At 41.2% G+C, this 19,167-nt stretch overlaps 1 protein-coding gene and 1 pseudogene across 1 annotated transcript in view; one reads left to right on the plus strand and one right to left on the minus strand.

Annotated features, from left to right (window-relative positions):
• The window catches only part of CREB5 (cAMP responsive element binding protein 5), a 334,938-nt gene that overhangs the window by 126,212 nt on the left and 189,559 nt on the right, over positions 1-19,167 (plus strand). The gene's annotated exons all lie outside the window — the stretch shown is intronic.
• On the minus strand, positions 5,659-18,971 carry LOC132431348 (small ribosomal subunit protein uS5 pseudogene; annotated as a pseudogene).

The raw sequence follows: 19,167 nt of genomic DNA on the forward strand, positions 1-19,167 counted from the left end.
GTATATCATGCTATCTCTGTGGTTATAATAGGAAAGTCAAATAACTCCTCCTGGAGCTTACCATTTAAAGCAAGATGTCAGAGGCGTAACTTCATTTTTAGATATTTATTTTGTTAACATCTCTATTGGAGTATAATTGCTTCACAATGGTATGTTAGTTTCTGCTGTATAACAAAGTGAATCAGCTATACATATACATATATCCCCATATCTCCTCCCTCTTGCGTCTCCCTCCCACAGAGGTGTAAATTTAAATAGCCATGCAGATACATCCTTCTACAAAGTTAGACCTGAGGTAGTTACGCAACCATGATCAGCAGGAAGCAGTGATAATTTGAATTAGTACAGTAGTTCTTGAGTAGGAGGTTGTGTGTTTACCTTTTGAGAAATGTGTGCTTTTCTGACTCGTACATTTTAGACATAGCTTTCTTTTAGGTCCTAGGTCTATGGGACAGTTTGTCCTTTGCTTTGAAGCCATTTGTGCTGGACTGCCTATAGTTTCCATCTTGATGAATTTCTAGGCCCTGAGCTCACCTGCTCCTAGGCTCCTTAGCTCTGGGAGCACATTTTTTGCAGAATTTGCTCTAGGATGGTGGTTGAGTCCAAAGTGCTTTTTCTATCCTTTACACAGCATATGGCATGGGCTTATGCACCCAAAGAGCCTGGGTACCATCGTTACATTTGAGTGCCCATTTAGAATATTTGTTGAATGAGTGCAGTGCCTGGGAAGGATAGGAAATATTGAGCTATCCCTTTGCCTAATGAAAAAGGTAGTTTTTATTTTTATTTATTTGTTTTAAAAGGTAGTTTTTAAGTAGAATAATCCTCTTATGTGGATTTTGATTTTGATTTGATTTTGTCTTTAGGCTAGAGAGAGTTGTATGGAAGCATTTTTTCTTTCCTCCTGCCATGACTCTGTGCAATGAGCTGGTTTTCTCCTTTTGTTTCAGATCTGTCAGGGACCAAGGCCACCTGGTTGAGTTGGAAACACTAGGGTGTGTGGTCTTCACTGGGTCTCCTGCAGTCGGCAGTAGCGGTGGCTGAGTGGGAAGGTTTCATGCTCGTTGTGGTCAGAGCCCACAGCTTTTGAACCCAGCCTGGTGACTGGGCTCTGCCACCAGTGCCGGGGAGGGAGGTGGCAGAGAGATGAGCGTGTGGGGTCAGAGCGGGCAGGAGGAAAAATCGGCTAATGGACCATCAATCACCCAAGGTTACCGTTGTGAGGGGGACCTTGGGGGGGCCCGGAATCTGTGCCCTAGTGTCAGATAATGTTGATTCAAGGGGCCAAAGCTTAATGTTGTTCTCAGCCAAGAGTTGGAAGCGCTCCAAGGGCGTCTTCGAGGGCCTTTGTCGTTTTCCTTTTCTTGAGCAGCTTCTCCCTCACTGGCCTCCCAAGCGTTGCAACTCAGACCGTCAGGTCTTCAGTTCTGTCCTTTCAGGCGCTGGAGTCCATCTTTTCTGGTACATGTTTAAAGGCTGTAGCAGTGTCTGCCGTTTATTCATCTTGGGCTTCTTTCTGTGTCCCACTCTGCCAGCTGGGTGAACGGGGGAGCTGGCAGCAAGGGAAGGGACCAGAGGGAAGGTGGTGAAAGGCGTGCTCAGAGGTATCTGGCTTTGGTTTTTCCAGAGTTTGATAACATTCGGCTTAGTGACCACAATTCAATTATAAGCACCACACAGCCACCCTGAGTGACTATATTCTTGCCAAAAACTGCTGTGTAAAGGCGGCTGCATTTTTGTTATCCTTGCCTGATGGATTTTTAAGTATATTAACCACATACATGCACACAAAGGGGAAAATTTACTACCTAAACAGGGGGACCTAAATCCCCCAGGCTAAATAAACCCAAATGAAAACACAAGAACTGCATTTACGGGCCTCCCAAAGATAAGAATTCAACCTTTATAAAGGTTCCTTCAAATGAAAAATGGATGGTAGAGCTGCTAATGGCCCAGTAACCTAGGAATGTAAAACTCTTCCCTAATGTGCAAGGCCCTCGGATCTGTTCCAGCTTCTCGGGATAGAGGATTTTCACCCCAGGCTTCCGCACAGGTCTGGGCCTAGAAGGTCCCGTTGTGGCCTTCAAGATTTTACGACCACCTTGGAGGACAGACCATCTTGGCAGTTTTTGTGTTGCCTCTGTTTCGTGTGTGTGTGTGTGTGTGTGTGTGTGTGTGTGTGTGTGTATGTGTAAAAGAGAGAGAGAGAGCTTCCTGTGTGTGTCAGTCTATGGGGAGAGAGGCAAGGGCCAAGGTAGGGGAGAGTGTGTTTATCTCCAGCTTTTTCCAGTTAGAATTTGGTTGAGGTGGGAGACTGAAGGGAACTTAGTCTTCTGAAACAGTGGGAGATGCAAGTCTTCTTCTTAAGCTTGGAGGAAGAGTTAGGAAGCTAAGAATTTACCTGGTAGAATCACTCCTGCATGTGTTTCTCTGCAGAAATAGGTTATCCATTAGGGCAAATGTGAGGCAATAGATCTCGCCCAGCACGTTCTCAGACTTCTGGTGGTACGGAGCGTCTCTGAATCTCGCTGCCAGTAAGTCCTGCCACTATATTAAGGACAAGTCACAACATGCAGGTGACTTCATGTCTCTGTTGTAAATCATTTGAATATTATTTTAAAATAAATATGGTGGGTGGGGAAAGGGGTTAATTACAAAGGGGGTGAGGGAATTTTTTGAGGCGATGGAACTCTTCTATATCTTGGTTGTGGTAGTAGTTACATGACCCTATGCATTTGTCAAATTTCATAGAACTGCAATATTAAAAAGGGTGAATTTTACCATCTGTAAATTGTAACTCAACAAACCTGACCTCCCTAAAATTACAGATGAATAAATAAATAATGAATGAATGAATATTTCTTTCACTTGTCTCGTTGCTGCTTTGCCAGCCAACCAGCCCTTTAGACGATGCCTCCTTTTCAAAGGAAGGACACCACGTGGTCAGCTCCAGCCTATGAGCTCATGATGCCAGTAAGGCTGTTCCAGAAAAACCAAAGATGGTGTGCATTTCCTTCTGGGGCAGATGACCTAATCCTCCAGGTAGCAATGCCCTTGTATGGTTAGCACAGGTAGGGAAATACTTAGCTTCATGCTGACTCACCAGGTAAAGAATCGTCTCTCTGAATGAGTCAGAATCACAGATGTGTTCTGTACAGTCTCATGTGTCCTGCATTGTGAAAGACTCAAAGCACCAATGAGGGCAGACGCTTGCAGGTCTCACTGGCCCTATATGGATAACATCCGCAATCTGCAGCTCCCCCATTTCCTGGCATGGTCCTGTTGAATTCAAGCCCTCTAGCTCAGTCAATCACATACCCAGTTAGGTACAGGAGAAACTAATTTAAATTTATGCTCTACTAATGTTGTTTATTCAGTTCTAGGTAAGCCTAATAATTGTAGAATAAAATGTTTCAGCGTTAAGTATATTTCTGGACATATTTCTGGAAAGGAGGTGTGTGCGTGTGTGTGTGCGTGTGTGTGTGTGTGTGTCCAGAATTAAAACAGGTTCGGGTAATGTAAAATACCACAGAAAGTAGGGGTTTCCAAGGAAAACATGGGGAAACGCTGTAGGAGAATCTAATGTATGCTATAGCTTTTAAAAGGAAACATTAATAGTGAAACATGCCCTCAAAGGGCAAGTCAGTAATAAATTTCGTGTCAGAAATTACCTGTCAGTAGGATTATGTTAAATAATGTTGAATTGTTATTAGTTGGAAGGGAAAGAGGAGAGTAACTTTCTCAAAAGTGTTCAAAGAGTGTCATGTTTCACACACAAATCCCATTATTGTTTAACAGGACTTTTGTGCTTAACCCTTCTCCAAGATGTATTGAAAATTTTGACCATTTTAGTTCATTCTCCAAATACAGTCATTAAAGAAAAGAAGCCAAAGTTTCTATGCAGGAATTTGGAATTACCCAGAGGACTAGCGTATCTGATTAGACATCCATTGTAGAGTGTCCTGATTGATAAATGTATGCCTGCTTCCTGGAACCACAAAGAAAAATATCTTCACTTCTTTGCCTCAGCAAAGCAGTAATGAAATAGTGGCGGCCTCACCATTTCAACATTTTGAGCATTTTGCTTGTTTTGGCCAAATAACTAAAAATGTATTTTCCCCTTGAAGAAAGTCTCATTGCAAATGTGTGAATTTTTAAGGTTCACTGCAATATATTTGGTCTGAAACTGAGTCCGCTCATTGAGCCGGGGCCCAGAACCCCACCCTAGATTCAAAGAAGTTGGAGACTACTGGGAACAGAGTGGGAAACACAGCTGAGGCTTAAATGTGAGCTAACACATTGTCACTGGGCTTTTTACAAGGGCTGCTTATGACTCATAGGTGTCAAATCATCAAGCCATTACTCCTAGAATAAAAGATCACTTCAACTTGATGTGAACGGAATGAAGGGTGATTGCTCCATTGGATTTGGGTTTTTGAAGGACAAAGTTAGAGGTAAGCTTTGGGATCCCTCCATGTACTTTGATTTGACCCCTTGATTACTGATCATTACCTTCCTTGGGTCCCTTTTGGAAACTGTCATACTTGATGACATATTTGACTTCATGACATTCACACAAGATCTTGCCAGTGAGTGACTGCCTGACTGCATTAGGCATTTGTGGAAATCTTTATTTCTTCAGGTCAGCAAATCTCAATATTTGTAAATTACCCCAGCAGTAATTTACAAATGGCCTTGGAGTGGCTTAGAGTCATAGATAAACTTTCCAATGTGCAAGCCACTGCATCCTTTGGGGGCAACTTAGAATCCGGGGAGGCTTCTTGCGAGCCTGGAGCGTTCTGATCTGCTTCAGGAGTGCTGTCTTGAGGGTGAATACCCTGGCCATTTCAAAGCTTGTTCAGATGGCAGTCATTTGTGCTAGCCATTTGGGATTTAATCTTGCAGTTATGGAAAGATCTTTTAATTACATTGCAAAATATATAATTTCATAATGTCCTGTTATGATTAGTTACAACATACAGAGGCTAGGCTGCTGCTGTCACTCATAATATACTTGGTGAGACCAAGACCAAGTCAGTGAGACCATGCCTTTTTCGTGAGATACCACGCTCACCACCAGCAGGTTTGCTGTCCTGGTCTAGTCTTGCTTCAATTGAAAAGGGTTGGATACTCTTGTTGTCACTTCGGAGAGATTCCTCATGCTCCAGTCATAATGAGGGACACCTGCATTTCCAAAACCTTCTTACCTTCATGTGAAATCCCTTCCTGGCTTTCAGCATTTTTTTTAAACAATTAAGCGAAACTATCTTATGTTATAATTGTGAACAAAACTTCTTAAATATTTTAATTATAGAAATTTCAAATATTATGTAAGTACAAAGATCAGGATAATGACCCAGCATGAACCTACCACCCAACTTAAACAATTATCAGCTCACAACTGGTCATGTTTCATCCATGTCTCTACCCACTTTCAGCCTCTCCCAAGGTTATTTGAAGCATATCCCAGATATGTAGCATTTTATCCATAAGTATATCAGCATGTAAGTATGCAAGATAAGTATTCTTTAAAGAAAAGTAACCATGATACCATATTTTCACCTAAGAAGTTACCCATAGTTTCTTAATATTTTAAAATATCCTTCAAATTTCCTTGTTTGTTTCATAGGATTTTGGCCCTTTATTTTTTTAAATTAATTAATTCACTTTATATTTCTTATATAAAACTGCTACAGTGGTGGCCATAGATGGAGCCTGGGCTCTCTACAGGGAGACTCTGGTGTGAGTCTGTAGGAGATGTCTCTGGATTCCTGATAGGGAGACTTGGTGAACACGGTCTCTTTTCAGAGGTCAGGGTGAGAGAGCTGTAGGCTTGGAGATGGCATCATAGTTGCCCAGGTTGGCAGTGCAGCCCCTGGCCGAAGTGTGACAGTCATCCATACTGGCCATCAGCAGCAACTTCTTGAGTGCAGAGGCCAAGATGATGCCAGTGCCTCTGGGGGTGGGAAGAGGCACTCAGCATGGAGGCTGGTGCCTTGCAGGGACAGTGTGGGACCTGCCTGTCTTCTTCTCCCAGTAGCATTGCCGCACGGGGACAATGGAGAGCTTGATGATGGCCCCTAGGATGGCCCCGGCAACCTCCTTGGAGCACTTAATACTCAGACCGACATGGCCGTAGTAGTCCCAGATGGCAACAGAACCTGGTCCACTGGCTAGTGTAGGTCTGCTTTTGCATGGACATAATCTTCAAAACCTTATCCTTGAGGCACATCCCCAGGAGAAAGTCAGTGATTTCAGATTCCTTGATGGGAAAGGAGAAGAGAGGAATCTCCTCCAGGGATTTGGTCTCCCTGTCCTTGATCAGGTGGCCCAGCTCCGCCTTGCTTCCTTGAACTCTGTGATGTGGGCTGGGCTGTTGCTGCAGCCAGGAGTACCCCAGGAGTACGGGTATACCTCTGCCATTTGGTGCTTTCCCAGATAAGTGCCCTTTATTTTAATCGGGACTGAAATAAGGTCTGTACGTTAAAATTGGTTGACATGTCTTCTTACACGCTTTTAAATCACAGATCTGTTCCCCCCCCCCCTTTTTTTTGTTTTGCCTTGAAATTTATTTGTTGAAGAGTTTGTAGAGTTTTGTACAAAGTGAATATTGTTGATTCCATTTTCATGGTGTCAGTTTAACTAGTTCCTTTGTTTCTTGTATTTCTCATAAGTTGGTAATTCGGGCTTTCTAGACTTCATTTAACATCGAGTTCAATTTTTTGGCACGAGTACTTCATAGGCAATGAGGGATACTTCTGTCAGGAGGCACCAAAATCTGCTCGTCTCTCTTTGGGGTGCTGGCAGTCATTGACAATCCTCACCTAGATCCATTATATCTTCGGGGATTGCAAAATGGTGAAGTCTATTTCTATCATTCCTTCTTCACTTATTAGCTGGAATACTTCTGTAAGGAGGACCTACCTTCAACTATGTGACTACCTGGAAGTCCAGTTCAAAACTTCCTGCAGTCTATGGCTCATTTATTTTAATGTCAGAGAGATGTCCTTTTACCCAGTAAGTACCCAGAAACAACCCTTCACCAGGAAAAGGCTGTAGCATGCAGCAGGAAAAACCAAGCCAGGACCTCAGGAGTCGTGGCTGTACCTCTGAGATCTGTATGATGTTGAATAAGCTATGTAATTTCTTAGAGCTGGCAGGTTCCAGGCCCCTACCTACACTTCAACCAGAGAAGCAGTTTTTTCTTAATTTCATTTGAACAAATCAAGCCTTGACTTTTTAAAAAAATTTTATTTTATTGAAGTATAGTTGATTTACAATGTCATGTTAATTTCTACTGTACAGCAAAGTGATTCAGATATATATATATATATTATTTTTCATATTCTTTTCCATTATGGTTTATCACAGGATATTGAATGTAGTTCCCTGTGCTATACAGTAGGACATTGTTGTTTATCCATTCTACATATAATAGTTTGCATCTACTAACCCCAAATTCCCAGTCCATCCCTCCTCTAACCCCCCTTCCCTTTGGCAGCCACAAATTTGTTCTCTATGTCTATGAGTCTGTTTCTGTTTCATAGATAAGTTCATTAGTGAGGCCATGACTTTTAAAAATCGTATGTAGTCTATCACTAAGGTCTCTTTCAGCTAAGACATTTTATGATTTTCATTTAGGGTAAAAAATATATAAGTCCCCATCAGGATATTTAGGATCCAGTGACCATGAAGAGCTAAGTGTTATTTCTAAGAATGTGTTATTTCATTTATTCATCCATCAGTTCAGTAGTTCATTTATATTTTTATTCTTTAAACCAAGGTTTATGCTATCTAAGTCGCTATAAAGTCTAAAGCTTGGGAGTGGGCATTGTGGGCAATAACCTTTAGGGGATCTCCTGGGGGTACCATTCTTGAAGCCTCAGCCTGAAGTTCAGAGAGTTGAGGAAAGGATGCTGGAATCCTTGGAAGTCTTTATTGACATCATCCATAAGAATGATTCCATGTACTTGAGAACTGTACTTGGAATTTTACCCGTGGAAAGCCTCCACAGGGGAGCCAGTGTAGGGGATGCTTAACGATATCCCTGAGAGGGAAAAGCAATTCAGAAGAACATCTGAAGAACTCCCGTTAATCGTTTACATGACAAAGTTAATCTCAAATTGTAGAGGAAAAATACAATAAAACGATCCTACTTCGAAACTCCCTGTCCACCTGTCCCTCAGTTCTCTGTGCAGAGAACTCTCATCCGTACAACTAATGAGTGAGTACAGGTTAGGAGCACAAAATCCAGTTTTAGCACAGTCCCAGGTTCCAAATAGGAAATGTGGACTCTGCTTTCTCATTAGTGCGCCTGAAATTCCTCTCTGGGTATGTGTATTCAGAGTGGCTCAGGTCGAGGGGGTGAGTAGAAGGAGGAAAGCAGAAAACACAATTCCAAAATCCACCATTGGAATCACACTGGCTGTGACAGAAGGAGCACAAAAATAAAGTCGACAGTTGTCACCTCTGAAATTAGGAGCAAATGGGGGCTTCGCTTCATCACAGTTTCACTCAGTTTAGTCACAGAAGGTGCTGCTGCTCCCCTGGCACTTAATTTAATAATGGGAGCAGTTCCTGGCAGGAGATGTTATGAAACAACCTTAAGCATAAGAGGGGGGAAAAAAGAGCAGTGCTTCATTTAACAAATTCGGAGCCTTTCTTGGAGGCCATGAAGTTCTCAGTTCAAGTTAATTATTGTCAACAAATATTTATTTATTCACTTGATGAATATTTATTGAGTGACTCTTTTGAGCAGCATGCGGTGTAGGTGTCACCCTGACACAGAGATGACAAGAGGCAGTCCCTTATAAGCAAAAGGCAGAGACAGTTTGCACAACTCATTATGAAACTAGGCAAACTTTGATAGCTCTGCATGAAAGGGGTCCAAATGAAAGTTTTATGAGGACACGGTAGGAAGCAGTTAGTTCTAGGTGAAGACTGAGAGGCAGCCTAGTGAAGGAGATGGTATTGAAACTGTACTTGGAAAACTGGGTAGAACTGCACTGGGAGACGCCAGCAGGCATTCAGGATGGAGCATCCACAGTGAACCAGGAAAGGGCGTGGGGAACAGCTGTCCCCACTTGGCATCCGTGTCTTCCTAAAGACATCAGAGCTTGGAGTCTGTGTGTATGCCGCTGGGTGAGAGCATGATGCTGTAGGAAAAGGAGGAGATATTTTTTTATGTTTCCTTCATTTGTATCAACTGCATTCCTACCGATCTTGTCAGAAATCACATGTCATCTCAAACTCTGAAAAAATTCATTTCATTCTGTTTTTTTACCCTGCATCAACACATCTTCTTCTCTGTCAGATGCAACTCTGATTTCAGGACTGGTGAAAGGACTCTAGGCTCCCCTGAGTAGCCACCCACAGTTAGCAGTTGTCCCACTTTTCAGGGCTCCAGGCGGCCTGTGACTTTGCCCAGGTAATCCTGCAGGACCGGTAGGACTCTCGGATTCTAGATCTATACACAGACACAGCCACACGCAGCTGGGCCAGGCCTCCCATCCCAGTGAGCAAAATCTCCATGAGCCTCCCCTGAGACATGGAGACTCACCAGGCCTTGGGTAAACACGCCGCCTTGCTAGACACTAACTTCAACCATTTGATTCCTGCCTAACAAGCTACCAATGGGGTTAGGCTAGGGATCATAATATAAATCACTTTCTTTCTCAGTTTGAGGAGAAAGGGTAAATTCCTTGCAATAGGAAGGCAGGTATAATTCAGACATCGCAGCTTTCTCTTCAGCACAACAGCAGTTATTCTCTAGATGCACAGAGCATTTTATGATTTATAAGGAACTTTCAAAGGCTTAATATAATTTGATTCTTGTTACAGGTTTGTCATTATTCCCACTTGCTAGGTAAAGAAATCGAGAGGCTCATTCATTAAGATAATAAAAATAATGGCTCTCATCAGGCACATTGCCAAGTCTTGTCCTAAGTACTTTTTACATTTAACTCATGGAAGCCCCTAAATTGTCCTGCAAGGTAGATGGTGGTTGTCCTCATTTTGCTGCCAAAGGAAACAGGCACAGAGGGGTTATATAACTTGCTCGAAGGACCACAGCTAGCAAGTGGGAGAGGTGGGATCTGATCTCAGCCAGCATGGCTCCAAGGTTGCACTAGGTGGCCCATAGCCTGGTTCTGGAAGAGAATGGTTATCCAAATCTACCACTCACCTAGCCAAGAGGATTCCTGGATATCCCAGGGAATGCTCCCCAGCGGCAAATGTTTCTTCTGGACAAATGCCTTCTCTCTCTTTGGCCTACTCTAACTTGGGTAGATTTTTTTTTTGCTGTACGCGGGCCTCTCACTGTTGTGGCCTCTCCCGTTGCGGAGCACGGGCTCCGGACGCGCAGGCTCAGCGGCCATGGCTCACGGGCCCAGCTGCTCCGCGGCATGTGGGATCCTCCCGGACTGGGGCACGAACCCGCGTCCCCTGCATTGGCAGGCGGACTCTCAACCACTGTGCCACCAGGGAAGCCCACTTGGGTAGATTTTGAGAGAGCTATTAAGGAGAAAATTGTTTGGTGCCTGCTTATTTTTCCCTGTCATTCGACATTGAGATGGACACCATCCTTTTCAGTAAGGAAACCACACATCTAAACCTGCCTCTGTTTCTCCAGAATGACAATGTAGAAAACCTTGGGAAGGAGAAGGTGTTTCCATGTTTTGTGGGGAACAGAGGCTCATAGGGAAACAGCACTGGACACAGCACTAGAAAACCTGGATTGTGGTCATGGGCTAAAGGTGTGACCTTGGGCCAGTGGTTGTACCTCTCTGAGCCTCAGCTGTATAGTAACTCTTCCTGCCTGTCTCATGTTAAAAAAAGATCACAAGAATTACTGTGAAACTGTAGCATACCATACAAACGTAGTGTGTTACTATTGTCCTTTACAATTTCTAGCCAGTAGTTTTCTCCTCAAAGCATATCCTTGTACTTCAATGCAAGACTTTTTAAAAAATGAGATTTGAAAACAGTTTGTAAGCTTCTGCATAATTTAGGCATTATTATAATAAAATGGACTTGATTTAGTGAAGATTTTCAAAACAATAACTTTTAAGATGGTACAGTAATTCATCCCATATGGTTTGAACCAGGGATATATTTAATCTATATAGATAAGAGAAACAACTTTTGCAATCTTCTCATAGATTCTTCTAGAAAATTCAGAATAAGTCAAACTTTTAAGATTTGAAAATATTTTAGATTTGAAAAGATTTGCTTTCAAGGAAATTAAATCTTGACAAATGGGGCTTCCCTGGTGGCGCAGTGGTTGAGAGTCCGCCTGCCGATGCAGGGAACACGGGTTCGTGCCCTGGTCCGGGAAGATCCCACATGCCGTGGAGCAGCTGGGCCGGTGAGCCATGGCCGCTGAGCCTGCGCGTCTGGAGCCTGTGCTCTGCAACGGGAGAGGCCACAGCAGTGAGAGGCCCGTGTACAGCAAAAAAAAAAAAAAAAATCTTGACAAATGGAAACAATATCGTGAGGTAGTGAAGAGTGTGTGGGCCTCAGAGAAAAGCAGAACTTATCTGTAATCAGAAGAGTTGGGCTTGAGTGCTGGTTCCACCACTTCCTGTCCTGAGACCTTAGGCAGATTATTGAGCTGCTCTTGGCCGCAATTCCTCACCTGAAAAATGGGTACATAATTATAATTAACGATATAGGTGTTTATGAGGATTAAATGAAATAATGCAAGTGAGCATTTAGCATAGTAAATGCTCAAAAATTGTTAGCTTTTTCTGAAAAAAATTGCATATTATAGAATTCCCTTTTTTAAGCATGGTTACACCATATTTTCTTTATCCATTTATCTGTCGATGGACATTTAGGTTGTTTCCACATCATGGCTATTGCTAACAATGCTGCAGTGAACATGGAGTGCTAAAATCTCTTTGAAATTTTGATTTCCATTCTTTTGAATAAATACTCAGCTGTGGAATTCCAGGATCATATGGTAGTTCTTTTTTTTTTTTTTTTTGAACTTCTGTACTGTTTTCTTTTTAACATCTTTATTAGAGTATAATTGCTTTACAATGATCTGTTAGTTGCTGCTTTATAACAAAGTGAATCAGCTATACATATACATATATCCCCATATCTCCTCCCTCTTGCGTCTCCCTCTCATCCTCCCTATCCCACCCATCTAGGAGGTCACAAAGCACTGAGCTCATCTCCCTGTGCTATGCAGCTTCTTCCCACTAGCTATCTGTTTTACATTTGGTAGTGTATACATGTCCATGCCACTCTCTCACTCCGTCCAAGCTTACCCTTCTCCCTCCCCGTGTCCTCAAGTCCATTCTCTACGTCAACATCTTTATTCCTGTCCTGCCCCTAGGTTCTTCAGAACCAATTCCTCTTTTTTTTTTTTTTTTTAGATTCCATATATATGTGTTAGCATACGATATTTGTTTTTCTCTTTCTGACTTACCTCACTCTGTATAACAGACTCTAGGTCCATCCACCTCACTACAAATAACTCAATTTCATTTCTTTTTATGGCTGAGTAATATTCCATTGTATATGTGTGCCACATCTTCTTTATCCATTCATCTGTCGATGGACACTTAGGTTGCGTCCATGTCCTGGCTATTGTAAATAGAGCTGCAAGGAACATTGTGGTACATGACTCTTTTTGAATTATGGTTTTCTCAGGGTATATGCCCAGTAGTGGGATTGCTGGGTCGTATAGGAGTTCCATTTTTAGTTTTTTAAGGAACCTCCATACTGTTCTCCATAGTGGCTGTATCAATTACATTCCCACCAACAGTGCAAGAGGATTTCCTTTTCTCCACACCCTCTCCAGCATTTATTGTTTGCAGATTTTTTGATGATGGACATTCTGACTGGTGTGAGGTGATACCTCATTGTAGTTTTGATTTGCATTTCTCTAATGATTAGCGATGTTGAGCATCCTTTCATGTGTTTGTTGGCAATCTGTATATCTTCTTTGGAGAAATGTCTGTTTAGGTCTTCTGCCCATTTTTGGATTGGGGTGTTTGTCTTTTTGATATTGAGCTGCATGAGCTGCTTATAAATTTTGAAGATTAATCCTATGTCAGTTGCTTCATTTGCAAATATTTTCTCCCATTCTGAGGGCTGTCTTTTCATCTTGTTTATGGTTTCCTTTGCTGTGCAAAAGCTTTGAAGTTTCATTAGGTCCTATTTGTTTATTTTTGTTTTTAATTCCATTTCTTTAGGATGTGGGTCAAAAAGGATCTTGCTGTGATTTATGTCATAGAGTGTTCTGCCTATGTTTTCCTCTAAGAGTTTTATAGTGTCTGGCCTTACATTTAGGTCTTTAATCCATTTTGAGTTTATTTTTGTGTATGGTGTTAGGGAGTGTTCTAATTTCATTGTTTTACATGTAGCTGTCTGGTTTTCCCAGCACCACTTATTGAAGAGGCTGTCTTTTCTCCATTGTATATATTCTTGCCTCCTTTATCAAAAATAAGTTGACCATATGTGTGTGCGTTTATCTCTGGGCTTTCTAACCTGTTCCATTGATCTATGTTTCTGTTTTTGTGCCAGTACCATGCTGTCTTGATTACTGTAGCTTTGTAGTATAGTCTGAAGTCAGGGAGCCTGATTCCTCCAGCTCTGTTTTTCTTTCTCAAGATTGCTTTGGCTATTTGGGGTCTTTTGTGTTTCCATACAAATTGTGAAATTTTTTGTTCCAGTTCTGTGAAAACTGCCGTTGGTAGTTTGATAGGGATTGCATTGAATCTGTAGATTGCTTTGGGTAGTATAGTCATTTTCACAATGTTGATTCTTCCAATCCAAGAACATGTTATATCTCTCCATCTATTTGTATCATCTTTAATTTCTTTCATCAATTTCTTAGAGTTTTCTGCATACAGGTCTTTTATCTCCTTAGGTAGCTTTATTCCTAGGTATTTTATTTATTAACTTTTTGTTACAATGGTAAATGGAAGTGTTTCCTTAATTTCTCTTACAGATTTTTCATCATTAGTGTATAGGAATGCAAAAGATTTCTGTGCATCAATTTTGTATCCTGCTACTTTACCAGATTCATTGATTAGCACTAGTAGTTTTCTGGTAGCATCTCTAGGATACTCTATGTATAGTATCATGTCATCTGCAAACAGTAACAGCTTTACTTCTTCTTTTCTGATTTGGATTACTTTTATTTCTTTTTCTTCTCTGATTGCTGTGGCTAAAACTTCCAAAACTCTGTTGAATAATAGTGGTGAGAGTGGACAACCTTGTCTTGTTCCTGATCTTAGTGGAAATGCTTTCAGTTTTTCACCACTGAGAACGATGTTGGCTGTAGGTTTGTCATACATGGCCTTTATTATGTTGAGGTAAGTGGAACTTCTGTACTGTTTTCTATCAAGCTGCACCATTCTATATTCCCACCAACAATGTGCAGGGTTTCCAACTTCTCCACAGCCGTGCCAACACTTGTCTTTGGTTTTTTTGATAATAGCTGCCATGACAGGTGTGAGGTGTTAATCTCATTGTGGTTCCGATTTGCATTTCCCTGATGATTAGTGAGTGACATTGAGCATTTTTTCACATACATGTTGGCCAAGAAGTTATTATGTTAAGTGAAATGAGCCAGTCACAGAAAGACAAATACAGCAGGATTCTGTTTATATGAGGTATCAAAAATAGTTGAATTTGTAGAATCAGAGAGTGGAATGGTGGTTGCCAGGGGCTCAGAGAAAGGAGAAGTAGGGGAGTTCCTAATCAACCAGCATGAAGTGTCAGTCAAGCCAGATGAGTAAGCTCTGGAGACCTGCTGTACAACATTGTACTAATAGTCAACAACAATGTATAATAAAGTGTAATAATAATAGTACATAATAATGTGTAATAAAATGTAATAATATACTTAAAAATTTGTTAAGCGGTTATATCTTATGTTAAGTGTTCTTACAACAATAAAGTAAAATTTTAAAGTAAAAATGGCCCTGAAAATTGAGAAGGTCTGACCCTGATTCTAAATATAGGAAAAAATATGAATATGGCTATTTAGATCATCCTCACAGAACTGGTCATTTCTTAAAATTGTTATGGTATAAGTCTAATAATACGTTTTTGAATTAGATATAGCACTGGCTAGTGACCTTTCGATAATGCTTAAATAAGAGATTCATCAATATGGAATAATTGGATAGGAGGAAGAAAGGGTATTAACATGGTAAATTATTTTGCACAGATCTATTAATAACAGGACCCTGGTGCCTTACTAGGTAAGCACCCAAACAGTCTTCTGACATCATTTCTAGAATAGGATGGTCTCACTAAACCCCAGATTTGGATCTCCAGGAAGCTTCCATCTTAAATTAAATCCTACTCAATAGTAAATAGATTTTGATTTAATATCCTTGAACTGATGAGTTTGCTTAGATTACTGTATGATTTAAACAGTAAATAAAAGTTGTCTCTATCAAACATATAGTTGGAACTGAATCAGTGAAAGACTTAGAATTAATGGATCAGTGGAGCAGTCAATGCCAAGTCTCTGATTTAGTCTCTGTTATTGAGGTAGCAGAAATAGAAGGAAGTACTCTGGAAATGCCCAAAATCACTATTCCTGAACCCTTTATGCTAAGATTGTTGAGGTTTTTGTTTTGGAGCCATCTGATGAGAAAAGCTACCTTGGAGGGAATTCCTTTAATTTCTTCAATAACTAAATCCACTTGGAAGAGGTGGTTCCATTTATACCAAGTGTCATAGTGGACAGTGCTACTAAAGAATTCTACTATTAAAGGGGACATTCTAGAGCCCACTTTTCCTATGAAATCACACCCACCAAGGTCATGTCTTGGTATCACCAGATCTTCACGCAGGCCTGGTACCTAATAAAGATCATTATCGTCTCCAGAAGGAATCTTCTTTAAGTGATGAAGGTGTTCATAGGGTAACAGTTTCTAACTACCATTTATATTTGGCATTATGGAGATACTAGGAACCATATATCCAGGAAATGCCTATACCATTCACTTTCCCATACCTGGCCCCAGGCTCCCCCCTTATTGTCATCCAGAGCCATCATGGTGAAGAGGAAAGAGGCCACAGATTAACCTGCATTTAATAATATGCTTATCCAGCCAGCCACTTTAGAGTCAAGAGATGTCTGTGAAGATTGCTGTGTCCTCTGCTATAGAAATGCCATTAACCAAAGAGACAATCAAATGCAAAAGAGAGAATTAAATGAAAATCTATGATCCAGTTACTATTGAAGATGAAGGAATGCTTGCTGGCATTAACATTTTACAAAACCAGTGAGGAGTCCCTGAATTAATCTCACCTAAAGTCTAGTCCCAAATTTGGAATTGAAGGCTAATCGAAAAAGTTGTATTAAATCTCTGTTTCCAAAAGAATTTCAGAATGGTGTGGACATTTCCACATGCCTAATATGGCAACATCTCCTGAGGGCCCTCAGAACTGAGTGGCCTTGGAATTGTGCAGTGAGACTAGGGCAGCCCCTAGAGATGTCCTGACTAGGATTAGTCAGAAAGTCCAATCTAGTCTTGGCTGGCCCTGGAGATTCAGAGGGGTCACAGGGAATCCTGCCTCTCTGGTAGAATAATGTTTGCCTTGTCAGGCAGTGTGTAAAAAACTATTGGCACGCAGGGTTACTGAAAAATGCCGAGAGCCAGAAAGTTTGGGTTATGATAGTTATGAACAAAGGAAAGTATTTACAATATCCCCTTGCTCCAAAATAGATTTTAAACACTATACAAACACAATGGAATGTGTCCATTCATTTCTAAATGGGTCGTCTCCTACCCCCATGTTTAGGTCATAGCTATTTCTAGGCTTTCATGTGACAAGACCTTCACAGACCAAATTCAGTAGTGTCACTTCTGAACCAAGTGGCTGCATGCGCTGTGGTTTTCCCTTGTTTATTTTGTCTTGTTTTATTTTACACAGCTTGTATCACTAGCCTCCCAATCAAGGTCAGTAGATTGAATTCAACCCCATTCGTTTAAAAGACCGATAAATTCATGCCAGCACCATGATCTCACCCCCCTGAGTAGCAGAATGTGGCCGTGCTGTGCTGTGAAGTCAGCCTTCCAGATGCAAGTGTTCAGTGTGACCCTGAAACCACACCTGAAAGACAGGATGGTGTCGTCATACCAGCACGTGTTCTGACTTCAGCTTCATTTATTAAGGGCAACATGTATCCGGAGGTGAAAGAAAAACCTGAAATGGTTGATGTATTGTTATAATTGAGGAAGCGCCTGTAATCTAAATAAACGATGTCAATGGAGAAGACTCATCCAAATACCAGCATGGAATTTCCTAATACTTGCTGCCAATTTGCTATCGAGGAGATGGTTAGGAAGTCTCAGGTGGATGCTAACTGCACAAGGGCCAAAAAGGATCTTATTACCAGGGTGGAGGTCAGTGATGAACATTATGATATGAAGTCATATTCCTTGCAGTGCAGCTCTTTGCAGTGTGCGAGGTTGGAGATCTGTGTGCAGGCAATGTCGAATGTTTCCTGTGTGTGAAACTCAGGTGAGGAGAGTGGCAAGTTTCTCTTGTCACCAGGTGAATTGTTGTACACATACACACATTCGTTCTCTCTCTCTCTCTGTTTCTCTCTCTCTCTCTCTCTCTCTCTCTCTCTCACACACACACGCACACAACACCCTTCCTCCCTCCGATCATATATCCTCCTAAAGATCTTCATTACATCAGCCATGCAGGAAGGGAAGGAAAACCCTTACCAACTTGTAGTCATCACACTTTCCCCTAAGGCAGCTATTACAACACTATGAAGATGTACTCTAGCAATGAAGGGGCACCCAAAGAGGAGGGAGACTGCACCATCCTATATAACAGCTGGGGCTGAAGAGAGCAGAATTACAGCTGGCATTTCTTAAACTTGTATTATGTGTACTGAGTGTTTTATATACATTTTCTTAGTTAATCTTCACATCAACGTCTTGAGGTAGGGACTGTACTTATTTCCATTTTATAGATGAAGAAATTGAGGCTCAGAGATGTTAAATGACTTATTTATGGTCACACAAATCCACTCCAAACCACTGTACAATGCAAGCCAAAATACTCCCATCTGCTTCTTTATATGAGAATGTGTAGAATGACAACTTGTTGTTCTGCACCAAATACAGTCTCTACTTAGATATGTATGAATACGGATGGCTAATAATATGTTTGGGCCTGAGTGTGTCCAAGATTTCATACATGGACAGTTGCACACTCTTATACTGGTAACATTTCGTCCTGTTAACAAATGTTTTGACCTTGTGGTAGCCTCTGGTCATATTCTAATATTTTTAGCCAAAGTTATAATAAAAGAATCTTTCTGTTTCAAAATAGCCTTGGAGATCAAGCTCTGTACAATCCAAAATGCCACTTCTCTGTTTGGCGAGGGTTAAATGGTTGTCTCAGGCCAGTGTTTAGTTCACATTCTATAAATGGCTCTTACTCCTTGATCTGACTCACTGTATGTATTACAGCAAAGTCACTTACAGATCAATTTATTTTTAGAATCTTAAAGAAACAGATTCAACCGGGAGTGTTTGTCAGACCACAGGCTAATGTGAGGGAAAACATACCTTGGTGAGGAACTTTCTGTTTGACTCCTCTGCCCACAGCTCTCTGTTAGTGATAGGCCTTTGCATGTTGTCTTAAATGTTTTGAATTATTTAAATAGCAGAGTGGCAGAATTTTATGCCAACATCTTACATAAGAGAGGAGTTTTTGTGGTGTGCAAGTGGGAGAGCCTTCTGCATTTTAAGTAAAATAATGTCAGGAAATAATCAGCACAATCTTCATAAAGAAGAGAAAGATTATATACCCGTCGCCTACCTTGCGGCTTTGTAATGGAAATTTTCTTTAAGATCAAAACCCAGGAATATGATAGGAACAGTGATGATAATGGTGATGATGATGGTGACGATGATGAGAGCGGTGATGATGATGGTGATGGTGATGACGATGATAACCACCGCCACCATTAGGAAAGTTTCTGTATCCGTCCATTAAATAAATATGGCATGCTGCCCTCTACAGGTATTCAGTCTAAACCGGATAGTATCAAATTCGTACAAATAGATGAAGCATTCTCAAACACACAGACCAATGTATAAATGCAAATTGAATATTGAAGCCAGTTAAATAAGTAAAACCTTTATACTCTACAGGTCTCATTTG

Source organism: Delphinus delphis, chromosome 9, assembly GCF_949987515.2.
Source record: "Delphinus delphis chromosome 9, mDelDel1.2, whole genome shotgun sequence".
NCBI classification, from domain to species: domain Eukaryota; kingdom Metazoa; phylum Chordata; class Mammalia; order Artiodactyla; family Delphinidae; genus Delphinus; species Delphinus delphis.